Genomic DNA, 24,785 nt, shown 5'->3' with positions numbered 1-24,785 from the left:
AGCTGTTCCTCAAGAACTCGGTTCTTGGCATGTCCGCCTTAGATAATTGGGCCAAGCTATGTGCCTTCGTGTCTACCTTGATGGCTAGACAAAGAGGAGAGGGGCGCAATGGGAGAGAGCTCGTCTGAGAGAGGCAAATTCATGTACTTTGAGAAAACAGGCATTGATGCTGTGTCAAACCTTTTATTTAGAGGCTTGCCTCTTGTCCCTATTTTGGATCTTCTGGGGTGATGCCAACAGTGTTTTTGGAGCACCAGCATGTAACGGGCATACATATTCAGCTATGGGTCTGATGCAGGTCTTGTATAATGCAATAATCGAGTTGGATAGAAGAAGGTTTTCGCAACCAAGATCAACTCCCAGCTCTCTTGCGCAGGAGGTTCTCACCCAATCAAGTTGGTTATCACAAGAGAGATTGACGGAGAAATTAATCCCCATAAGACGAGGCTCGTCAACCCTTTTTATAGTTTCATTTTTTAAAATGAAGTTTGGGTATTCATGTGGCAGCTTTGATTGGGTAATAAGAAGCTCCTTTGTTTTCGATGCATTGAAGTTGATCATACACGCATCAGAACACTTTTCAATTTTAAAAATCGGAAATTTAAGTTTTTCCATCTGTTGGGAAAGGGAGGCATGTCTGGGGTCTTCGTGTTTTGGAACGGCTGAGTATATCGTGGAATCGTGAGCAAAGTTAGGCAAAAGGCTTGCGATTTTGTCACCCATGTCGTTTATGTAAATAAAGAAAAGCGTAGGTCCCAGGACACTGCCATGGGTAACCTCTACTTTCACTGAATTATCGCGAGAAATAAAACTGTCGAGGACATCCTGCAGTGAACGTTCAGAAAGAAAGCTCTCTCTTTCAACAGACATCCACAAACAGCTTATGTGCATTTAGCAGGTTACGATGCCATACTCTATAGAAAGTTCTATCAATGTCGAATGACAATAGCCTAATGTCGTATCACATTGCTAGAATTTCGATTCATTCCTGATGCCGGGCAGTCTAATGATGAGCGTTTCCGGGGGGAATCCATTTTGAGGATCGCCTAGAAGGTCGTTTGATTCCAGGAACTGTTAAAATATTTTATTGGAGACACTCTCGTAGACTTTGCCAACGCAGGCGAAAAAGCTAATAGGATCGCCATCTGGCTTTAGGGTAGGTATATCAAGGCCAGGCTTCCAAGTTTGTAGGAAGATTCTGGAGCGAAAACATTATGAATGTCAAGTTTTCTTTTCAATAAGAATAAATTGCAAAAAATTAAAAACCTTATTTTCGAACCCAAAAAAATTAGGGTGTCCTAGGCACGTGCAAGGTTACCTAGGCCTTAGTTTGCCTCTGGTAAGGATTAATTCTACGCTGGGCAATAGTTTTTTTTAGGAGGAAGTGCAAGAATTGTAGAAGGGTAGTAATGGAAATTTTCAAGAGCTTAAAAGATATTCTGTCACGGGAAAAGGGGTGAGTATTATAATATATACCATTAGAAAAGAAAGGAAAACAGAGAACTACGGGAGAGGAAGAAAAGTAAGTTTGGTCTAGAAGAAGGCTGTGGATGTATTTAGTAAAACCGTTTCGAGTGAAATTTTTGAAGCCAGTGAGGACATCTGTTGAGGGTCTCGGAAAGAGAGTTTTATCCTCGTTTTCTTCAGCTGAAAGTTGGGCTAAATATCTGGCAGGAAGATTTGAAGAAGCTAGGCTAGATGAATCGTTGAATTAGAAATTTTCATTTCTGGATGGATTTATGGATCTACTATTAAAAGCTGACTATAGTAGTAAATGAAGGAAGGAAATATGAAGGAACAGAAACTGTGGAAGAGGATCAGGAAAGTGAAGGGAGGATCGGTACCAGGAATGGATAGGGCCTGGAAGTGGAGTAAAGTATTGGTGATGTTGATATTGAGCCAATAGCTTCTGACAATTTGAGCCATTGTATTTTTCAAAGGGACGCTCAGCATCCATTTTAGTAACTAAATAAGAAAGAAGAAAGCTTAGTTGCCTACACAATAACTAAAGTTGCACAAGGGGGGAGCATTAGATGGTTATTTTTAAGATATTAGGTTTCAGGCTAAATGTTGGTTATATGTGGCTACGATATTAAATATACTAGGGAATTATCTGAGTTTCGGTTTCGCGTTAAGAAACTTGGCTATAGTACGTTTTTTTTTTGTCTTGGTTTTTGTCCCGAAAAGTATCTCTACCTAGACTAACTTTGATTCAAACTAGAGATCTGTCGTATTCTGAGAATACGAAACGGTTTCTATTGTGAATTTTGTATTTGAAAAATAAGATTTACAATTAAAAATAATAATAATAAATTAAAATTCTTGTTTCTGACATGAAAGGGCTCCTGAAGGCATTTTGGATCTTGTCTCAGTAAGATCCTGTGTATATTACATTTATAAATATTATATGTTTTGTACATATTCTAGCCAAAGAGTCTGTCAGACAACAGGCTTGAAATAAAAGTAATAAAACCGTAGTGTGTTTTGGTTCGTGGGTACCGGATAAATATCTTCCCCTCTTCAACAAATTCGTAAAATCATTAAAAATGGGATTACGCTCCAGCTGTATAATGTAGATGATCAAAATGTAAATGAGTATTTTTGAATGTGTATTTAAGTGGTTAATTATTATTAGTTAAAGTTAGGTCAGCTCTGCATATTTAAAGATTAAAAACAAAATAGTAATGAGAATTGACTCTAAAACAAACCTCATCAAAGTCTCTAGAGACAGAGAAATTGACTGAAATTTTTAGTATTTGTTATTTCGTGTTTTTGTTATTTTGTTGATTTCAATATATTTCAATAAATTTCTCTCTCTCTCTCTAAAAAAAAAACCATTACGTTAAATTTTGTATTGGGGCTATTGTCGAAATCTATCTATAGATTTAGTTTTTTTTCTAGAATCGCTCTAATATCTTCAATCTTGGGAAACTTGAAAAATAGTAATCAACAATTTTTTTTTGCGATTTTGAACCATTCCCCTTCTCTAGTAATACCAATACTTCCCTGCTGTGAATTATACTCCAGTGTAAGAGTTTTTTGGTACTCGTGCATTATTTAGTTGACACTCGAGAAGTGAAGTTAGGTTAATACTAATGAAATATACTAAAATATCATGAAAATATAACATTTTACAAACAAATTTGGGCTATATATTTGCACATTAGGTGAGGGGTAAAGTATATTGGCATTCAAAATGTGTTAGCTACAGTTATTCTGCATATTACGAAGTAAAATTGTCTTCTAACTTCACGCTGTACAAAAACCTTACCCCCACCCCCACCCTTGATGTGCAAATATATAGTCCCAATTATACAAGTCCAATCTATTCTGTCACCCGTCACTTATTTTCCACTGAGTTTAATATTCTCTTAATACAGACAGATAAAACCGGTTTTTTCTCAAGTGTGTACTGAATGATACATTATTATCGATTTCTTTTATCTTCGATAATATAACAGTCAAAGTTACAGTGGTAGCTACAACTATGATCAAAGCTGCAACCTAGTATAGAATTAACCACAACCTATAGTAACCTAAAATGACCTAGTAGGCAGGGCCGAGGGTGTGGTCTAGTAAAAACCGAACCAAGGGCCATAATAAACAAAAATCGCAGACAGCTTTTTAATGGAAAACTGGCTAGTGAGAAAAAATTCTCATTTGCCGTTGATTCGGGAATGGTAACTATTGTCTCCATTAGCCTTAATAGTAAAATATTATTTCAAAAACAAATTTATGAGGATTCCGAAAAACAGCCTAAAATACCTAAAAAATTGCATCTGATCGAAACAAAAAGCTTATTATTGTAATTGCGATAGCTGAAAATCCTGTATAGGAGGCATGTAGTTCCCTGTCTTAAACAACGAGGGAAACAACTTTTCTGCATGGGTAGCACTGACGTGTCATCTTTTTTCCTTTATTTCTTTTCTGCCAACATCCTTCTTTACACTCTCTCAAAAATTCCTATTTTCCTTAAATCTTTCCTTACGAGATTCTCCCTCTTCATTCGGGGACAACCCATCTTTTGTTTGGCCCTTGCCCGACAAGGACAATCTTTGGAAATCTGTCATTCTTCATTCGCAGAACGTGTACTAGCTATCTCAATATATCATCCTTTCCCTCATTATAGCCCTAAAAAGTGGGATTAAACCACATTTTTTGTACAGCTTCCTGTTTGAGATACGGCCAGTCAGTCGGGTATCCAAAACGATCCTTAGAACATTTCTCTGGAAAACATCTAATAACTCCTCTTCCTTTTTTCGGAGTGCCAACGTCTTCAGAACCGTACTTGACCACTGTCATCATTGTAGCTTCCAATGTTCTATTCTTGATTTGGAGATTTATCTTCCTATTCTTCCAAACTTTTGACAATTGTGAAAAAACACCCTGGGCAATGGCTATTCCACTTTTAAGATATTCACTGAACCAATCTTTACTAATAATTGTCTTTACTAATAATTGAATAAAAAACAAGTTATTTCAACTGAAAGTGAGGAGAAACCTTAAAACTTAAAATCAACAGAAATTGTTACGTATATTGGGGGGGGGGTCCCCTCCTCCAGACCTCACTCTTCACGCTGAAGTTTGACTTTTTGTTTCTATTATATAAGAAATATTCCTGAAACACAAGGGAAGTTTGATTTAACTAATAAGCTTTTCTAAGAGTTAAAAAAATGCGTAAAGAGCAAGGTATTGAGGAGGGGTAGCCCCCTTCATATATGTAATAATTTGTTTCGTTTTAAGTTTCTTGACGACGGCAAATATCAGACAGGGCGAAGAGAATATACTCGCCATGGACCGAAGTAGATGGAGGAGGCAGACGTCACTCTCTACGTCGAGCAGTGCCCAGCAGGAAACTTAGGTAAGTAAGTTTTAAGCTTTAATGTTAGTCTTTATTTTCAGTTGAAAAAACTTGATTTTTTAAATTTAATTCAAACAAGGGTGGGATCGTCATATCAGATTTGTTTAAGAGCCACAACTTTACTTTGTCATGTGAGTTTCTTTCGTTTTTCATGTCATTTTTGTTTTTTCATCTTTCTATACTGTTTTCTAGTATGTGTAAACTTTTCAATCTATTCTTTTTCTCTCTTTTTTCTGTTGATAATGTCTCCAAGAAGTGAAGTTAAATCTTTACTGGTCTTTATATATTTATTATCAACCTTCACTGTCTTAATCAAATGCTCTACCCATTACTATGTTATCATTTTATTTTAATTACAAATTTGCAGCATTTTAGGATAGGTTACAAAAAGAGCAAAATCGCCATACACAAGATGGCATTGATGATTTTTCTTTTTGACTCTAGTACCATTTCCGAATTTCTATACTCTGTACTAGCTATGACAAAAACTAATAGCCCTCTTATATTTTTCTCTCTTGTCAGCTTACCCGTCACTTAAGCGCAAGAACTTTCTCTTGAAATTCGCACCGCCTTCAAAATTCTAGGGAATTCGAAGTTGTCTTTTACATTCGTATTTTATAATCGTGGAAATAGGCCGAAGGAAAAATTTAGGTGCCGTGATAGGAGCTCAGGATACTTTCCCTCTAATTTGTGAGTAGAATACTTAGTCGTTTATATATATATATATATAGAAAAATAATTATATTTATATTTATGTAGCTATAGACAAGGCTTATGAGTGCTTACATTAAAAATTCAAATTAAACTTCATTGATGCGCGAAATTATGAGTTGAACCTCAAAGTCACCCTAACCTTGTTGTTTTAGGAAATTATAAATTTATTTCAATAAACGCGGGGTTTGGAAGCCGTTACATTAATGAATTAGCATTATTTGGTTCTCTTAACTTGAACCCCCCCCCCAAATTCAAAAACGTTAATATGCGTACGATTTGTCCATACACTTTTATATTTTTGTAAAATCTGCCTTTTTTGAGGTTTCTTCAAATTTGCCTCTTCTCTCCCAGAATGAGTTTTGGTGCACTAGCTTCCAAAGCTACGTTATAAAGTTTGCACGATGGGGTTGGTTTGTTGTTATTCGAGGAGGTGGGTGTGGGGTGGGGTTTCAATAATGAAAAATTGAAGAAAATATGATTGGAAGAGAATCTAAACATGACACAGACTCGTAGAACCTTAGACGACCTAATTTATTTTTGGGGTATCCAAAGATGAAAAATTGGGAAAAAATTAATAAGGCCGCAATTTCTGAATACAGCCTCTAGAACTCCAGAAGATATAATTATGACCCGGGCTCTTAGAATCGTAGAAGACCTATTGTTTGGATTTTGAAAGATTCCAAATCCGACTTCAAGCTCTAATCCTATTCTCAGAGATACAGCCCCAATCCCTAACATTTCAGGCACCTAAGTCTTGCTCTATACCTTCAACTCTAGAAATAATGTTTATAACTACTAAGCGTCAGGCAACTGCTTGCGGTCAGTTTTTCCGCATTCAAGTTCCAACAGATCTACTACTACTACTACTACTACTACTAAAAATAACTCACTGCAGCACCAAGCCGCCTGAGGCCAACACAGCTACGCACGCTCCTCCTCCAACCTAATCTATTTAAAGCCCCTCTTTACACCCTCCCAGGACCACACATACAATTTCCATATATTGTTGTACACAGGCTCGAATTTTCATTTCCTTTTGATTTATTTTTTAGGAAGTTTCCTTTGTGTTTCAAATTTTAATTGGTTGTTCATAATGTCCCGTTTAGCCGACACCACAAGACATTTTTTTTTCCGGAGGAAGGTGGCCAGAACATGAAAATTATCATTTGCAGGCCACCGTCAGTTTTTTTAAAGGTAACATGGGCGTCAGCAGCGACGAGCTGGGCAGCGATCCCGAACCTCCTTGTGAAACAAGAAGAAATTTTAAACTGCATACAAACAAGAAAATCTGAAATATCTTTGAGGGGGAAGGGTCTGTAACAATTTTGACTAGAAAATTTACTAACGTTCTTTTCGCCCCCCTCTTCCCATCAACTGGTTTATTAAAAGCCAAATTTTTAAAGCCCAAGCTTTTAAAAGCCAAATATTTTTAAAAACAAAGTTGGGCTATTTTTCAAAAGACTTTTAATCTAAAGCTTTCTAGTGATATCGTTTTGTTTTTGTAGCAGATTGGCAGTTTACACTACAGTAAAATTAGAAAGGAAAATGCTGATCACGACATCTTGCTTGATGAAACAACTCTCTTTTCCAAAGATATCGGCCATAAAAGGCTATTGGGATCTATTGGGATCTTGTAGAAAACAATGCTTTCAAAAATAGTCTTAAACTTGTACACGAAGAGCTTCGGCTAAATATTATTTTCAGTTACTTGACTGAGTATACACTAGAGTTCATATCATGGTTAGAAAGACCTAATCTGGGGCGCGGAAGACAACAAATGTATTTTTAGGCCTAAGTCCCTGTGTATTTGCTCCCTTTGTCCTTGGATTTGCTTAGGACTAAGTTAATTTTGTATTGACAATTTAGAGCGATTTTATTTATTACCATCACACACATATGAAATTTACCCCGTCTCCATAGAATTTTCTCCCTCATAAGGAAAATTAGTCTGGTGGCACTGTTGTTGGAGTTTGAGCATCCCAATGTAGTTACTTTAGAGCCGTTCCTAGGGATGGGGGTGCCTGGGAAAAAACTAATAACACCCCCCCTCCCGACTCAACTATAAGAAAAAGAAGCCAAGTTACCCCCGTTCCACAGTGCCGATCCACGGTTGCCCCACCCATAGGGACGCCTCTGAGCTTGTTAAGACTGAAAATCATTCATTACTTATAATGCACTGAACGTTTAGCTCTTGTTGTGAAGGCTGTCTTAAAATGATTCCTTGTATTCTTCTTCGGTGCTATTAATTGAGAGACAGAAAAACACAGTATTTTTCATACAGAAGTAAAAAATGAAGTTGAAACTTCAAGCAAACAAAAATTGCTTTGGAGATTACGCTATATGATTTAATTAATGTATATTATTATTGATACATATGATTTAAATTATACGCTATATGATTCTAAAAGACTATCTCAAAGAAACTGACTTGTGATATTCTGTAATGTCTGTAAAGCTATACAAAACTAGTATTTTATTGGAAATAGAGCTTATTTGAGTTTTTTTTTAGAACAATAAATGTATATTAAAATATATGGTATTACAACCGGGGAAAGACTATTGAAAGCCTTAAAGATTGGTCTTTTTTTAGCTGCAGGCTACTTATGAAGTTTTCAGCTCCTAAGAGAACATCCTGTTCTCTGGGTCAATTTTGTAGTTCCACATAATGTGCACATTTTTAGAATTTTATAGATTCGGGAAAATATCCTGACGAAGTTTATTTGAGCCAGTTTTGCATATACATATATCTCGTGTAATACACGAAGCAATATTTTTTTGTTCGTTTTAATTTTCAACTTCACTTTTTACTGCCGTAAAAAACTTTGTATGAAAATCATATAGCGTAATCTGCAAAGCAATTCTTGTTTGCTTGAAGTTTCAACTTCGTTTTCTACTTCTGTATGAAAAATACTGTTTTTTTCTGTCTCTCAATTAATAGCACTGAAGAAGAATACAAGGAATCACATTAAGACAGCCTTCACAACAAGAGCTAAACGTTCACTGCCTCACAAGTAATGAATGATTTTCAGTGTGAACAAGCTCAGAGACGTCCCTATGGGTGGGGCAACCGTGGATCAGCACTGTGGAATGGGGGTACCGTTCTGGGGAATTGCCTATTCTCATTCAGTGTTTACTTTGACTTGGCTTCTTTTTCTTATAGTTGAGTCGGGAGGGGGGTGTTGTTAATTTTTTCCCAGGCACCACCATCCCTAGGGATGGCTCTAAAGTAACTACATTGGGATGCTCAAACTCTAAGAACAGTGCCACAAGACTAATTTTCCTTATGAGGAGAAAAATTCTATGGAGACGGGGTAAATTTCATATGTGTGTGATGGTAATAAATAAAATCGCTCTAAATTGTCAATACAAAATTAACTTGGTCCTAAACAAATCCAAGGACAAAGGGAGCAAATACACAGGGACTTAGGCCTAAAAAAAACATTTATTGTCTTCTGCGCCCCAAATTAGGTCTTTCTTACCATGATTTGAACTCTAGTGTATACTCAGTCAAGTAACTGAAAATAAAATTTAGCCGAAGCTCTTCGAATGCAAGTTTAAGACTATTTTTGAAAGCATTGTTTTCTACAAGATCTCAATAGCCTTTTATGGCCGATATATTTGAAAACGAGAGTCGTTTCATCAAGCAAGATCTCGTGATCAGCATTTCCTTTCTAATTTTACTGTAGCGTAAACTGCCAATCTGCTACAAAAACAAAACGATATCACTAGAAAGCTTAAAAAAAAAAAGTATATTAAAAAATTGCCCAGCTTTGGCTTTAAAAATCTTTGGCTTTTAAAAGCTTTGGCTTTAAAAATTTGGCTTTTAATAAACCAGTTGATGGGAAGAGGGGGGACGAAAAGAACGTTAGTTAATTTTCTAGTCAAAATTGTTACAGACCCTTCACCCATCCCCCTTAAAGAAATTTCACATTTTCCTCTTTGTATACAGTTTGAAATTTCTTCTTGTTTCACAAGGAGGTTCGGGATCGCTGCCCAGCTCATCCCTGCTGACACCCATGTCACCTTTAAAAAAACTGACGGTGGCCAGCAAATGATAATTTTTGTCATTCATCTATTTAATATTTTTTAGTTCAACATTGAATTAGATCATCCGGGTTTTTAGTTTTATTATTTTTCAACAAAATCCCACAGTAGCATGGGAGGGGAGAAACTAATAAACATAGCACAGACCATAAAAAACACAGAGATATACCAAAGGGAAATATACAAGAGAAACGGTACAAAATACTGAGACTTTGGGCCATATGGTCACACTTTACGTTTGCCTAGATAATCATATTTGTCAATTCAGCAAACAAAAGCCAAATTACGGGGAACTGCTAGATTTGATGGATCTCGACCCTAACACCTTAACAGGGCATTTGCTTGATTAGATCTGTTGAAACTTGAATGCGGAAAAACTGACCGCAAGCAGTTGTCTGACGCTTAGTAGTTATAAACATTATTTTTAGAGTTGAAGGTATAGAGCAAGACTTAGGTGCCTCAAATGTTAGGGATTCGGGCTGAATCTCTGAGAGTCGGACTAGAGCTAAATTTTATTGCACTCTAGAAAATAGATTTGGAGCTGAATCTTTCAAAATATAAATAATAGGTTTTCTAGGATTCTAAGAGCCTGGGTCAGAATTAGATCATCTGGAGCTCTAGAGGCTGTATTCAGAGCTTATGGCCTAACTAATTTTTTCCCAATTTTTCATCTTTGGATACCCCAAGAATATTAGGTCGTCTAAGATTCTACGAGTCTATGTCATGTTTAGACCCTCTCCCAATGATTTTTTTCAATTTTCCATAATTGAAATCCCACCCTACACCCATCTCCTCGAAGAAAAACAAACCAACCCCATGGTACAAACCTTATAACATAGCTTTGGCAAGCTAATGCGCCAAAACTCATTCTGTGAGAAAAGAGGCAAATTTGAAGAAATCTCAAAAAAGGCAAATTTTACAATAATATAATAGTGTATGGACAAATCGTACGCATATTAACATTTTTAAATTTTTTTTTTGGGGGGGGGGGGTCAAATTAAGAGAACCAAACAAAGCTAATTCATTAATGAAGCGGCTCCAAAACCCCACATTATTCGAAATAAATTTACAATTCCCTAAAACAACAAGGTTAGGCCGACTTTGAGGTTCAACTCATAACTTCGCGCCTCAAATTAAAGGTTTAATTTGAATATTTAATGTAAGCCCTCATAAACCTTGTCTTCAGCAATATAAATTTATATATATATATATATATATATATATATATATATATATATATATATATATATATATATATATATATATATATATATATATATATATATATATATATATATATATATATATGTATATATATATATATATATATATATATATATATATATATTCCTCTATATTTGGGTTCGATGCGAGGATAATTATCATAATCATGTAGGGTGGAATCAAGTTACTGTAGCACATAGCGTGCCAGGTTCTTGTACTTATCGTAATTAATGGTAAAATCGTTTCTCAGACACGTAAGAAATTCTTTTCCCCTTCTTAGGTCTATTAATCACTGGGAGAACAAGACTGTGAAACGAATAAATAGTCTTCTTTCACATCAATTCTTTAGGATTTTAGCCTTTTATAGTCACTAGTATTTAACGCATGGTTGTCATTTTTTTTTTAATTATTATTTTTTTTAATATTTTTTTTATCACCAACAAGGGATAAAAATCATTAGTTGAAACTGTGATTTGTTTCTTACTTAAATTCAATTTCTCACTAGCTTAATTAATGGAAACTTACCCAGCCTGGAAGATTGATACACTGAAAGAAAAAGAAATGGAAAATATTTTATATTGTTGGCCAGGGGCATTCGCTGGGGGAATGTGGCTTGGGCACTTCTCCCCCTTTACCCAAAAAATCTTGAGTTCCTGGCTACTTTTAGTCAACTTTCTAAGCGTTTTTTTTTTAAATAATGCCCAATCCCCGAAAAAAATGATTGGTAAGGGCCTGCTGTTTATACTTGAGGCCAAATTTCGCTTCTTAAAAAAAATCGTGGTGCCGAAAATACAATGATACATGCATTGACCCAACCTTTTGCCAACCATATAGGTCAGGGTTGCCAGTTGGGGGCAAAGAGGAGCTAATTGCGTTTTTTTAACTTTCGCTGAAAAAATATCGAAAATAAATTTGTCCTCTCCCTTAGATTCGGGAAAATATCTGTTTTGTGGCTTCGTTAAAAAAATTGACATGTCAAATATTTCAGCCTTGAATGGGCTTCTTAAGAAAATTAAAAACTAGTAGTGCTAGAGACAACACAGAAGCTTACACATGATCTAGATAATGTAAAAAATGTTTAAAGCTTTCATCTCTAGATTTACGAAGAAATGAAAAGCTAAATTGTTTTATTGCTTCCCTGAAGAATTGAAAAACATGATATACTAAGTTACACATATACAGGCTGTTCAAGGACTTTTCTGCTCCTAGAGAGAACATCCTATTTCTTGAATAGGTTTTTGTTTTGAATATACGATTTGTGCTATGAAAATAATAAGGAAATAATCAAACCTTGCGTAAACAGAGGTCGTGTTGATTATTCCTGACATCATAAAAAGAATGAACGAATTATTCCAAATTAAACAGTTAGTAATGATGAACTACAAGTAAGGCTGAACCATCCCAATAGTAAATGCAACTCTGGAAAAAAGTGAAATACATTATCTCAAAACTAAAGCCTTTTTCATTTCCGAATTCTTTGACAGCTCAGATCATTTTGTTAAAAATCATTTCGTACGTCATAAGAGTCAACCCAAAAGTAAAACTTTCAGAAACCCAATTTTACCAGGATTAAAACGGGGACCTCAAAGGGGTTTTTAAACAAAATATTTACACGAGGAATCATGCGACAACAAATCTTGTGTTTGACAAATCCAAAGTTTTGTGCCCTACACCGCTAAAAATATTAATTATCTTAGATATAAAAAGAGCGGAAGAATCAAAGGTTCGTTTTTTATTACAGACTTTTTGGTTTCATCACAAGTGATGAGTGCTACTAGTCATAGTAATTGCGTTATTTTTCATTTTTGAGACATCTGTTAAAACCTCTTTTAAACGCATCGAGAGACAGATTTTCCTAAGCTACCTGTGCTGGAAAGACGTTCCAAGCAGCGACGGATCGCCGATTAAGACTTGTTTTTAAGTTATCCTGTCGTGATATATTCAGGACAAGGTAGTCCTAACGAGCTGTAATTTGGGAAGTTAAAATGCAGAGCGTTTGCTTGGTCTGAAATGAGTTTTAGTAACTCTCCTGATGCAGGGTAATCAAACAGTTCGTGGTAACGAACTGTAGTAAGGAGCGATCCGGCTCAATAGTAACCAAAACTCTAAAAAATTGAATTTTGATATCAATAGCTACATCAAAAGAATCGCATTTTAATGCTGATTTTAAATATATAAGTTTCATCAAGTTTAGTCTTAGCCATCAAAAGTTACGAGCCTGAGAAAATTTGCTTTATTTAGGAAAATAGGGGGAAACACCCCCTAAAGATCGTAGGATCTTGACGAAAATGAAACCATCAGATTCAACGTATCAGAGAACCCTACTGTAGAAGTTTCAAGCTCCTATCTACAAAAATGTGGAATTTTGCATTTTTTGCCCGAAGACAAATCACGGGTGCGTATTTATTTGTTTGTTTTTTTTTTTTTTTTTTTTTTCCCAGGGGTCATCGTATCGACCAAGTGGTCCTAGAATGTCGCAAGAGGGCTCATTCTAACGGAAATGAAAAGTTCTAGTGCCCTTTTTAAGTGACCAAAAAACTTGGAGGGCATCTAGGCCCCCTCCCACGCTCATTTTTTTTCCAAAAGTCAACGGATTAAAATTTTGAGATAGACATTTTGTTTAGCATAGTCGAAAATCATAATAACTATGTTTTTGGGGATGACTTACTCCCCCACAGTCCCTGGGGGAGGGGTTGCAAGTTACAAACTTCAACCAGTCTTTACATATAATAATGGTTATTGGAAAGTGTACAGACGTTTTCAGGGGGATTTTTTTGGTTTTGGGGGTAGGGTTGAGGGAGGGGGCTATGTGGGAGGATCTTTTCTTGGAGAAATATGCCATGGGGGAAAAAAATTCAATGAAAAGGGCGCAGGACGAATCTGGTCACGTTAGAAAAAAACGTCAAATTAAGAGCTTAATATACAATGCTGGGTGTTCGGAGCCTCTCTATTATGGAGTATAATTTGAAAATAACACAACTATACGAGCGATAAAACATATATACCACAACCATAACTACTGCTAAGAGATAACACAACTATAAAGCGAAAACAGGTGAAAACTAACGGGAAAATAAACGAACTAAGAGGTGGAAGGGGCCCAGAGAAAAACTATAATCCTTTTTCAATTTTGAGCCTAACTTCCGCAAAGGAGTAATAATGTCAGAAGCCCCGAAATACCGAATTATTTTCTTTTCAAACAGTTCGTGGTAAGGAACTGTAGTAAGGGGCGACCCGGCTCATTAGTAAACGAAACTCTAAAAAACGGAATTTTGATACTAAAAGATACATCAAAAGATTCGAATTTTTACGCTGATTCTAAATATTAAGTTTCAATTACTTTAGTCTTTGTCATCAAAAGTTACGAGCCTGAGAAAATTTGCCCTATTTTGGAAAAAAGGGGGAAACATCCATTAAAAGTCATAGAATCTTAACGAAAATCACACTATCGCATTCGGTATATCAGAGAACTCTATAGCAAAAATTTCAAGCTCCTATCTAAAAAATGTGGAATTTTGTATTTTTTGCCAGAAGACAAATCACGGGTGCGTGTTTATTTATTTGTTTGTTTTTTTTTCCCAGGGGTCATCTTATCGACCAAGTGGTCCTAGGATGTCGCGAGAGGGCTCATTCTAACGGAAAGGAAAAGTTCTAGTGCCCTTTTTAAGTGACCGAAAAATTGGAGGGCAAATAGGCCCCCTCCCATGCTCATTTTTTTCCAAAAGTCAACAGATTAAAATTTTAAGATAGCCATTTTGTTCAGCATAGTCGAAAACCATAATAACTATGTCTTTGGGAATGACTTACTCCCCCACAATCCCTGAGGGAGGGGCTGCAAGTTACAAACTTTGACCAGTGTTTACATATAGTAATGGTTATTGGGAAGTGTACAGACGTTTTCATGGGGATTTTTTGGTTTGGGGGTGGGGTTGAGGGGAGAGGGCTTTGTGGGACGATCTTTCCTTTGAGGAATATGTCACGGGGGAAGAAAAATTCAATGAAAAGGGCGCAGGATTTTCTAGCATTACTATAAAAAAAACAGTGAAAAAATAAACATGAAAACGTTTTTTCAAATGAAAGTAAGGAATAGCATTGAAATTTAAAACGAACAGAGATTATTACGCATATGAGGGTTTCTAAAAATACTTTAGAATAAAGAGCGAGGTATTTAGGAGGAGATAGATACCTCGCTCTTGATGCTAAAATATTTTTAGTGATTTCAACTATTTATTCTACGGCCTTTTTGATTCAGGGGTCATTCTTAAAGAATTGGGACAAAACTTACGATTTAGTGTAAAGAGCGAGGTATTAACGAGGGTACAAACCCCCTCGTACACATAATAAAAATATAAGAATATAGAAGTTTGTTACGTAAGTTATTTCTTAAGTTACGTATATTTTTTACTAATAAAAACGTTCGTTGAATATTAAAAGTTCTAGTAGCCTTTTTAAGTAACCGAAAAATTGGAGGGCAGCTAGGCCTCCTTCCCCACCCCTTATTTCTCAAAATCGTCTGATCAAAACTAAGAGAAAGCCATTTAGCCAAAAACAATTAATATACTAATTTCATTTCAATAATTTATGTGCGGAGAGCCAAAATCAAACATGCATTAATTCAAAAACGCTCAGAAATTAAATAAAAAAAACTAGTTTTTTTAACTGAAAGTAAGGAGCGACATTAAAACTTAAAACGAACAGAAATTACTCCGTATATGAAATGGGTTGTCCCCTCCGCAGTCCCACGCTCTTTACGCTAAAGTTTTTCATTGTTTTAAAAAGTAGAATTGTGGCAAAGAGTCAAACTTTAGCGTAAAGAGCGTGGGACTGCGGAGGGGACAACCCATTTCATATACGGAGTAATTTCTGTTCGTTTTAAGTTTTAATGTCGCTCCTTACTTTCAGTTAAAAAAACTAGTTTTTTTTATTTAATGCATGTAAAATACCGACATGCACGTCATGTCAAAACGATCCTGGATTGACTACAGTGGTTTGCACCAGAGTTGTTGGAAGTTGCTGTGCGAACTGATCAATTTTGGGCACGTTGAGGAGTAGTGTGGGTAGTTGGAGCATCAGCATAGAGAACACGTGGATAATTTAACCCTTATGTGTGGAACTTAAGCTCATTTTGCGATTGACATCTGGTGTTTTAACACTACGCCGTAGAACCTTCCACACTAGCATTACTCAAGGGGATTCCATACCTAAAAATCATTTTGCGAGCCTCAGCGTCGGCTGACAGTCTCAAAGAAAAAGTGAACCATTAATAAGCCACCTAGCCACATGGCCACCTAGCCACTGGGTACCATTTAATGTTATTGAAGAGCCGTGGTTTAAATATAAAATTTGATCAAAAAGACAATGAAACTTCACGCCTTCTGTGTCGGCAAGGTTTTAAATATTAAGCGGGTGGCACCATAGGGAACTTCCAAAGCTGCTAAATTGCTCAAATGATACTCCCTTTGTGCACATTTTTAGCGTTTTCCAAGCAGATATACTAGAACATTTTTAGGGACGGCCCTTTCCAGAAACTTAAAAGGAAAATTTTACCCCGTTAATAAAAACAAAACAATAAATTTTTCACTTTCTAAGGATATAATTTTCCTTATCAAAAAGGAAGTTTTCTTTGTTCTTTTAACGCCAAACATCCGAAGAAAAGCCAAGCTACTGCGAGTCTATCTGATAACCTTTAGTCAAATGACTTAAAAAGCTCTTTCTTATCTTTTAGTGGTTAGTATAAGAGCAAAAAGGAAACAATGGGGGGGGGAATAAACAATAATACTATATGACGACCTTTAGTTGAGGATTCACATATTTTACCATTTTAATGATACAAATGACATTTTTTACAACAATAGGGAGTGAGATAAAAAGTAAAAACGGGGAGGAATCACTGTAGACAGAGAAAAAGGCTGTACCATATATATCTTCATTGTTAAATTTCCGACAGCAATGAGCCTCATAAACAAACAAAAACACGGTCATAGTACAACAAACTCTAAAAGAGGATAGATTGGAAGCTGGATCTGCATTTAAGATGTTACAATTGCAGATTTAAAAGTTATTAGCAAAAGAAAATGCCCATCGCCCCTTTTAGAAAGTGCTATTTATTTGTTTTTGAAACACAATATCTGCGAATTGAGGGAAATCATCTCTTCCTTAAAAAGGGGTGAGATTAAGACAAAGATGGTAAATTCAAGTAAGGCATGTCTCAAGTGCAAAGTCAAGTAATATTGTAGCTTATTAAAAAAAGTTTTTTTTTAAATGAAAGTAAGGAGCAACATTAGGACTTAAAACGAACAGAAATTACTCCGTATATGAAAGGGGCTTTTCCTCCTCAACGCCTCGTTCTTTACGCTAAAGCTTGACTCTTTCTCTTAGCTCTATTTTTACAGCAATAAGAAACTTTAGCGTAAAGAGTGGGGCGTTGAGGAGGAAAAGCCCCTGTTTTTTTATTTAATTTCTGGACGTTTTTGAATTAATGCATGTTTTGATCTTGGCTCTTCGCACATAAATAATTAAAACGAAATTTGCATATTAATTAATTGCAATTAATTGGAAGATTTTGAGATAAAAAGGAGCGAGAGAGGAGGCCTAGTTGCCCTCCAAGTTTTTGATTACTTAAAAAAGCAACTAGAACTTTTAATTATTTACAAACGTTTTCATTGGTAAAAAATATACGTAACTTACGAATTAACCTACGTAACGAATTTCTATATTCGTATGTTTTTATTGCGTACATGAGGGGGTTCAACCCTCGTCGATACCTCGCTCTTTACACTAAAGCTTAGATTTTGTCCCAATTCCTTAAGAATGACCTCTGAATCACAAAGGCCATAGAATAAATAGTTGAAATTACTGAATATACTTTAGCGTAAAGAGTGAGGTATAACGAGAAGGTAAACCCCTCATTTGCATAATAATTTTTGTTCTTTCTAAGTTTTAATGCTGCTCCTTACTTTCAGTAGAAAAAACTGTTCATATTTATTTTTTCATTGCTTTTCCAAATAGTGCTAGAAAATCCTGCGCCCCCTTCATTGAAATTCTCTTCCCCCATGAGAAGTTTCTCCATGGAAATATCCTCCCACGTAACCCCCCATCAACTCCTCCCCCCAAAGAAAAAACAACTGAAAACGTCTGTACACTTCCCAGTAACTATTACTATATGTAAACACAGGTCAAAGTTTGTAACTTGCAGCCTCTCCCACGGGGACTGCGGGGAGTAAGTCGTCCCTAAAGACATAGTTATTAGGTTTTTCGACTATGGCGAATAAAATGGCTATCTAAGAATTTTGATCCGATGACTTTTGGGAAAAAATGAGCGTGGGAGGGGGCCTAGGTACCCTCCAATTTTTTGGTCACTTAAAAAGAGCACTAGAACTTTTAATTTCCGTTAGAATGAGCCCTCTCACGACATTCTAGGACTACTCAGTCGATACGATCACCCCTGGGGAAAAAAACAAAAAAAAAACAAATAAACACGCATCCGTGACCTGTCTTCTGGCGAAAAATGCGAAATTCCACATTTTTGTAGATGGGAGCTTGAAACTTCTACTATAAGGTTCTCTGATACGCTGAATCTGATGGTGTGATTTTCGTTAAGATTGTATGACTTTTGGGGGATGTTTCCCCTGTTTTCTAAAATGAGGCAAATTTTCTCAGACTCGTAACTTTTGATGGGAATAACTGATCTTGATGAAACTCATACATTTAAAACACATTTAAAACACATTTAAAACCAGCATTAAAATGTAATTCTTTTGATGTAACTATTGGAATCAAACTTTCATTTTTTAGAGTTTCGGTTACTATTGAGCCGTGTCGCTCCTTACTACAGTTCGTTACCACGAATTGTTTGATTATCGAAACCTTGCAAAGAAATGGTGTTTTTTATAAGTAGAATTGCAGATTATGCCTATAATTAGTATATTATACCGCAGCCTGGAGGGGAGCTGAAGGGTAGTGGCAGCTATCTGTGGCAATTTCTCTTCATTTAAATTTGGAATTAGTTGTAATATTAATTCAAATGGTTGTTCATTTTATTTTATTATTTTTTTGGGAGTTCTCTTATGAATTCATATTGTTACTGTTTGTTTTAAGTTTGGCTGGATTGTTCATTTAATTTCTGTTCATTTTATATTTCAATTATGAATGGGATCTAAACTTATAACTTTCAACAAATTAGTAGTAATAAGTGAATTCCCTCAGCCAGTGCCAAGCATGGGAAGGTAGGAGAGTTGGGGAGGGGTCTTGAAAGCCACTCCCTTAAAAACTGAAACCGCAACTGAGGAATTACAATTATAAATATTTAAGCTGAGGTTATATCATCTGTGAAATTAGTCTGTTTTTCTATTTACTTAAGAGGATAGTCTACACTTCGACTTAAAAAACGAGGAAAACCTCTGAGACTCAAGGGGATAGAATGTTTTTTAGGGGTTATTGCTAATATTTCCTATAGCTAATAGATAATTTGTCTGTCTTTAGCCATCGTGCTGTCTCAAACTAATTTATCAGTACGACCCTGCTAATTTTCTTGACGGCAAGAAGATGTGCATGAATTTAGGAGAACCAGTAAGGAAACGGCTTCAAAATATCGACTTCGACGTTTTTACATATTGGAAGTTAAACCAATCAATGTATCAAAATATCAGAGAATCAACATACCACCCATCACTAGATATGATACTAAGATATATGAAGGCTTTCGGTCCTATATTTCTAAATAATTTATATCTGCAAATGAATTGGACAGTTGTTTATTTTATTTTTGTTTTAACATCGCTTCTTTCACTTTTAGGATACGTATTTCATCCTTTATCCTCAAATGTAAGAATCCAAATTAGACCCATGGGGTCTCGTGTCCTTTTAGGCTCGCCAACTCAGAAATTAATGGTCCCGATTGACTCCTATCCTTTCCCTTTCAGTCCTACACACCTTCCTAATAAAAATAAATTTCAAATTTTCTAATAGCTTTTTCATTTAGGTATTTCTTTTAATGCATTTAATCAATTTAGCAAAGAAAGTGTAACTTGATTAAAGTTCAATTGTATAACCTATTAGTGTGTCATTGGTTGGAAACTATTAGTGCGTCATAAAACATAGGCTATTTTCAACTAATTTCATTATTTCTCAAACTTGTTTAGTCAAAATTTAGTCATTATTTTGCAGTCACTCCCTGTATATTTAAATGTACCAAAGTAGGTCAGATCTTAATCGAAATTTACCCTGAATTATATTTGTACGTTTCTGTTGACGTAGAGTTGAGCAACTTTCAACTCTGTTTCATGTGTAATTTTTTTACGTTACGGAGTGCGTAATTTGCTTAAGTTTGACCGTAGACTCTGTAGCAATCCGTAAGATGGCCAGTCTCAAGAGAAGTGTAAGCCAAATTGTTGGTCTGAAAGGCTCTTCAAGCTATTCTAGAGTTAAAGATTTTAAGGCGTAGACTGAAAGAATTATTAGGATATTTTTTTTGTTCTTGCGAAAGTAATTTTTCGTTTGGCTCAGTAACCATCGCCACGTTACAAGGGCAATTAGGGAGCTTTAACAATGATTCTTAAGCACCGAATGTTTTCTTCCTTTATTTTGGGTGTCATCTGGATAAAATAAATAAACGAGTCAAAATTTCAGTAAACTAAATAAAGATAAAATTAACAATTTGCACATTCTTAGTGTTCCTGAATATTATTATTTATTTATAACCCACAAAAGACATTAAACTGTAGAGTAAACAAACATAAAAAGAAAAAACAAGAAAAAAACATAACAACATAAATAAAATTACAACATTCAAAAATTACCTCAATTCAAAAAATGGCCAAAGAGGGTCAAAAACACCTATCATTTGCTGAGTTTTAAGAGATACATCTCTTAAATACTTATTTATATTTACAAGAAATATGCATGGTTGATAGGCACGGGTTATATAATAATTTTTCCCTCTAAATTATTGGAGGGAAACTCGCCCTTTCCTCAAACGACGGCCTGTTGTCAATCAACCTTCTGAAATTTCTACGCATATTGTAATGGCGAAGTCTTCACATCTGTAAAATTCTGAATTTAGTTCTTTCTTTCGTCTGGGTTCATAATTGCGAGTTTTTTTTATCACCATCAATTTAAGTAGATACACATAGGCGATCTTGAGGTAAAGTTGTAGATTCATCTCCTGGATAGATACCAAATAAATAGAAGATATATTATGATACGTGAGCAGGTAAACAGCCATCAACATCTAACAGGAATCATGGCAACTAGTGGCGGTGTTGAGTATTTTCCAGTCAACTTCGTCACCTTCGAGAGTTGCTTGACAAACCGATCACTTTCAGCAGATACACATAGTCGATCTTGAGGTAAAGTTGTAGATTCATCTTCTGAATAAATACCAAATAAATAGAAGAGTCATTATGATACATGAGCTGGTAAAGAGCCATCAACATTAAACAGGAATCATGGCAACCAGTGGCGGTGTTTGCCCGTCACCTTCGAGAGTTGCTTGGCAAGCTGATGATCTTGTTTCAACTATAGTTATTAACTGTGTGGTGCACTTTTCAAGGGATTGGTGACTTTGACAAAATAGATAAAGCGTCTTAATAGTCCTATACAAGCAAGGGAGCTTCTTCCGGTAAAATGCTGATTCTCTCTTGTTTGTGCAGCTGAACAGAAAATTCACAAATCGTACCTTTTCCCAAAGCATTAGAGAAATAAATATTGATGGGTAATAGTTGGCTTATATAAAAAAGAGCATCTCTGCAGTTCGATATTCTCCAGCAGGGAGAAATTTGATCTTTTTCATGTTGGCAATAAGGGTAGCGTTTTTATTAAAAATTTAACTTATGCTCGGTTACAACTATCGTAACTCTCTCCTTCTCTTGGTAGGTTGGTAAGTGTAGGACCTTAATTTCGGCACTAGTGTTTTTTTGTTTACTAAAATTTTGAAGTTTTAGGCTGTATAATTTTTAGCCTATAACAATAGCTTACTTAAAATAATTGTAGCAATCATAATACCCAAGACCATCTTTGGAAGTACTGTCCCCCCAAATTTTGAATTCTAGGAATTGTATTCCGATAGTTTCTGAAGATTTTTTTGTGAATATTACCCTAGTGGAAAATGCATAGCACTAGCTTACGAAAATTCTTCTGCAAATCCCCTGCCCTCTGTCCCCTCACGACTGAAGGAGGATTTTGTGGATTATAAAGAAGCTATTTTGTAGTAAATCGGAAAAAATCACTTTGGTATTTTTGGGGACGAATATCAGATTTTGGGCAACATTTAAATAATTTTCAAGAGTGGTCATGCTAGTTGACCCAAATTTGAAAATTCAAAAATTTATAGGATTGGTTTATCTCCTCAGGTAACAAGGTCGACGTTGAAAGATCATGAGCGTAGCCATAGACATAAAGAAATTCTAACGTGCGTTTGAGATTTCTGTTTTGGGCCTCGATATTAGCCTTCAGTAGATTGTTTGTGTAAAATACACACTGTTTGGGTAAAATATTTGGTTTTAGGAGGTAAAACAGGATTTTCTGTGTGCAAGGCCGGGTCCAGGAGAGGGGTTACAAAAACGCATTAAAATTTTGTTTACATGCATTTTTGTTACATTGTTAAAAGCCGGACGAAAATTTCGAGAGGGTGGGTGTCAAACCCTGGTACCCCTGTGGACACGGCCTTGCATGTGTGGTGTGTAATCCAGCTGATCTAATAGAATCCTCTTATTGTTGTGTTGAGAATTGTGTTGCGTGTCTCCCCCTTCCCATATATCCCTTGGGAATTTGTGTCGGAAAGAGCGATTTAACTTCAGATAAATCATTTTTATAAAATTGCTTGGCATTATTATATTGACTACTGTGAGCTGCTCATGAGGTTAAATTACCGACCAACCCTAAACTCAGTTTATGCCTGTTTCAGATTCAATAAAAAAAACACAATTTTTTCAAACTGAAAGTAAGGAGCGATATTAAAACTTAAAACGAACAGAAATTATTTCGTATATGAAAGGGCCTGTCCCCTCCTCAACGCCCCGCTCTTTATACTAAAGTTTTTTTTTGTTTTTAAAGGTAGAGTTATGAGAAAGAGTCAAATTTTAAAGTAAGGAGCGGGGGGTTGAGGAGGGGACAGCCCCTTTCATATACGGAATAATTTTTGTTCGTTTTAAGGTTTAATGTTGGTCCCTACTTTCAGTTAAAAAAAATATGTTTTTTTTTTTAATTTAATTTCTGAACGTTTTTGAATTAATGCAGATTGTGACTTTGGCTCACTGTGCATGAATAATTAAAATGTATTTTGTATATTAATTTTACCTTATTTGACTAAATTGCTTTCTCAAAATTATTCCGTATATGATTGGGGCTGTCCCCTCCTCACCAACTAAAGCGTAGTCGGTAGCGTAAACTCTTTACGCTAAAGTTTTTATTGTTTTAAAAAGTAGAGTTGTGAGAAAGAGCCAAACTTTAGCGTAATGAGCGAGGCGTTGAGGAGGGGACAGCCCCTTCCATATACGTAATAATTTCTGTTCGTCTTAATGGCGCTCCTTACTTTTAGTTTTAAAAACGGTTTTCATTTAATTTCTGGACTTTTTTGAAATAATGCAGATTTTGAATTCGGCTCACTGGACATGAATAATCAAAACAAAATTCACACATTAATTTAATTTTTTTTGGCTAAATGGCTATTTCAAAATTTTGATCGGATGATCTCGAGAAAAAAAGGGACGGGGAAGTAAACACACATCCGTGATCTTTCTTTTGGCAAAAAAATCCAAATTTTTGCAGATAAGAGCTTGAAACCTCTACAGTAGGGTCCTCTAATACGCTGAATCTGATGGTTTTGATGGGTAAGACTAAACTTGATGAAACTTATATATTTAAAATAAGCATAAAAATCCAATTCTTTTGATATAATTAAATAAAAAAACAGGTTTTTTAACTGAAAGTAAGGAGCGACATTAAAGCTTAAAACGAACAGAAATTACTCCGTACATGAAAGGGGCTACTCCCTCCTCAGCGCCCTGCTCTTTACACTAAAGTTTGACTCTTTCTCTCAACTCTACTTTTTGAAACAGTAGAAAACTTTTGCTGAGTAATTTCTGTTCGTTTGAAGTTTTAATGTCACTCCTTGCTTTCAGTTAAAAAAAACTTGTTTTTTTTTTATTTAATTTCTGAATGTTTTTGAATTAATGCATGTTTAGTTTTGGCTCTCCGCACATGAATAATGAAAACGAAATTAGCATATTAATATTCTTTGGCTAAATGGCTTTCTCATAGTTTTAAGCAGACAATTTTGAGACAAAAAGGAGCGGGGGAGGAGGTCTAGCTGCCCTCCAATTTTTTGGTTACTTAAAAAGTCAACTAGCAATTTTTAATTTTTACGAACGTTCTCATTAGTAAAAAACATACGTAACTTACGAATTAACTTACGTAACGAACTTTTATATTCATATGATTTCATTACGTATATGAGAGGCTTCACCCCCTCGTCAACACCTCACTCTTTACGCTAAAGCTTAGATGTTGTCCGAATTCCTTAAGAATGACCCCTGAATCAAAAAGGCCGTAGAATAAACAGTTGAAATTGCTAAAAATACTTTAGCGTAGAGAGCAAGGTATTAGGAGGAAGTAAATCCCTCATATGCGTAACAACTTCTGCTTGTTTTAAGGTTTAATGCCGCTCCTTACTTTCAGCTGAGAAAACTTTTTCAAATGCATTTTTTCATTGTTTTTAAATAATGTTAGAAAATTCTGCGCCCCCTTCATAGAAATTCTCTTCCCCCATGACAAATTCCTCCATGGAAAGATCCTCCCTAGTATCCACCTCTCCTCAACCCCCCCCCCCCCCACACACACACACACCAAAAAACACCTGAAAACGTCTGTACACTTCCCAATAACCATTACTATATGTAAACATTGGTCAAAGTTTGTAGCTTGCAGCTCCTCCCACGGGGACTGT

General features: G+C 35.6%; 2 protein-coding genes across 6 annotated transcripts in view; one reads left to right on the top strand and one right to left on the bottom strand.

Moving 5' to 3' along the window:
- LOC136031773 (FMRFamide receptor-like) overlaps window positions 1–24,785 on the top strand; it is a 173,784-nt gene that overhangs the window by 50,815 nt on the left and 98,184 nt on the right. Inside the window, exon 1 of one of the 4 annotated variants that reach the window (XM_065711533.1) lies at window positions 4,772–4,861. The exons of 1 other annotated variant lie outside the window; for it this stretch is intronic. The gene's annotated coding sequence lies outside the window, so the exon portion shown is untranslated. Of the gene's footprint in view, window positions 1–4,771; window positions 4,862–5,460; window positions 5,552–24,785 lie in introns of those variants that run through there. 2 more of the 4 variants (XM_065711531.1, XM_065711535.1) reach the window with 2 other exon arrangements.
- LOC136031772 (glycogen [starch] synthase-like) overlaps window positions 1–24,785 on the bottom strand; it is a 94,884-nt gene that overhangs the window by 9,689 nt on the left and 60,410 nt on the right. The window contains exon 2 of one of the 2 annotated variants that reach the window (XM_065711528.1): window positions 12,134–12,262. The exons of the other annotated variant lie outside the window; for it this stretch is intronic. The gene's annotated coding sequence lies outside the window, so the exon portion shown is untranslated. The remainder of the gene's footprint in view (window positions 1–12,133; window positions 12,263–24,785) is intronic. 2 annotated transcript variants of the gene reach the window in all.

Source organism: Artemia franciscana, chromosome 10, assembly GCF_032884065.1.
Source record: "Artemia franciscana chromosome 10, ASM3288406v1, whole genome shotgun sequence".
Taxonomy (NCBI): domain Eukaryota; kingdom Metazoa; phylum Arthropoda; class Branchiopoda; order Anostraca; family Artemiidae; genus Artemia; species Artemia franciscana.
This window is presented reverse-complemented; position numbering and strand designations above follow the sequence as displayed.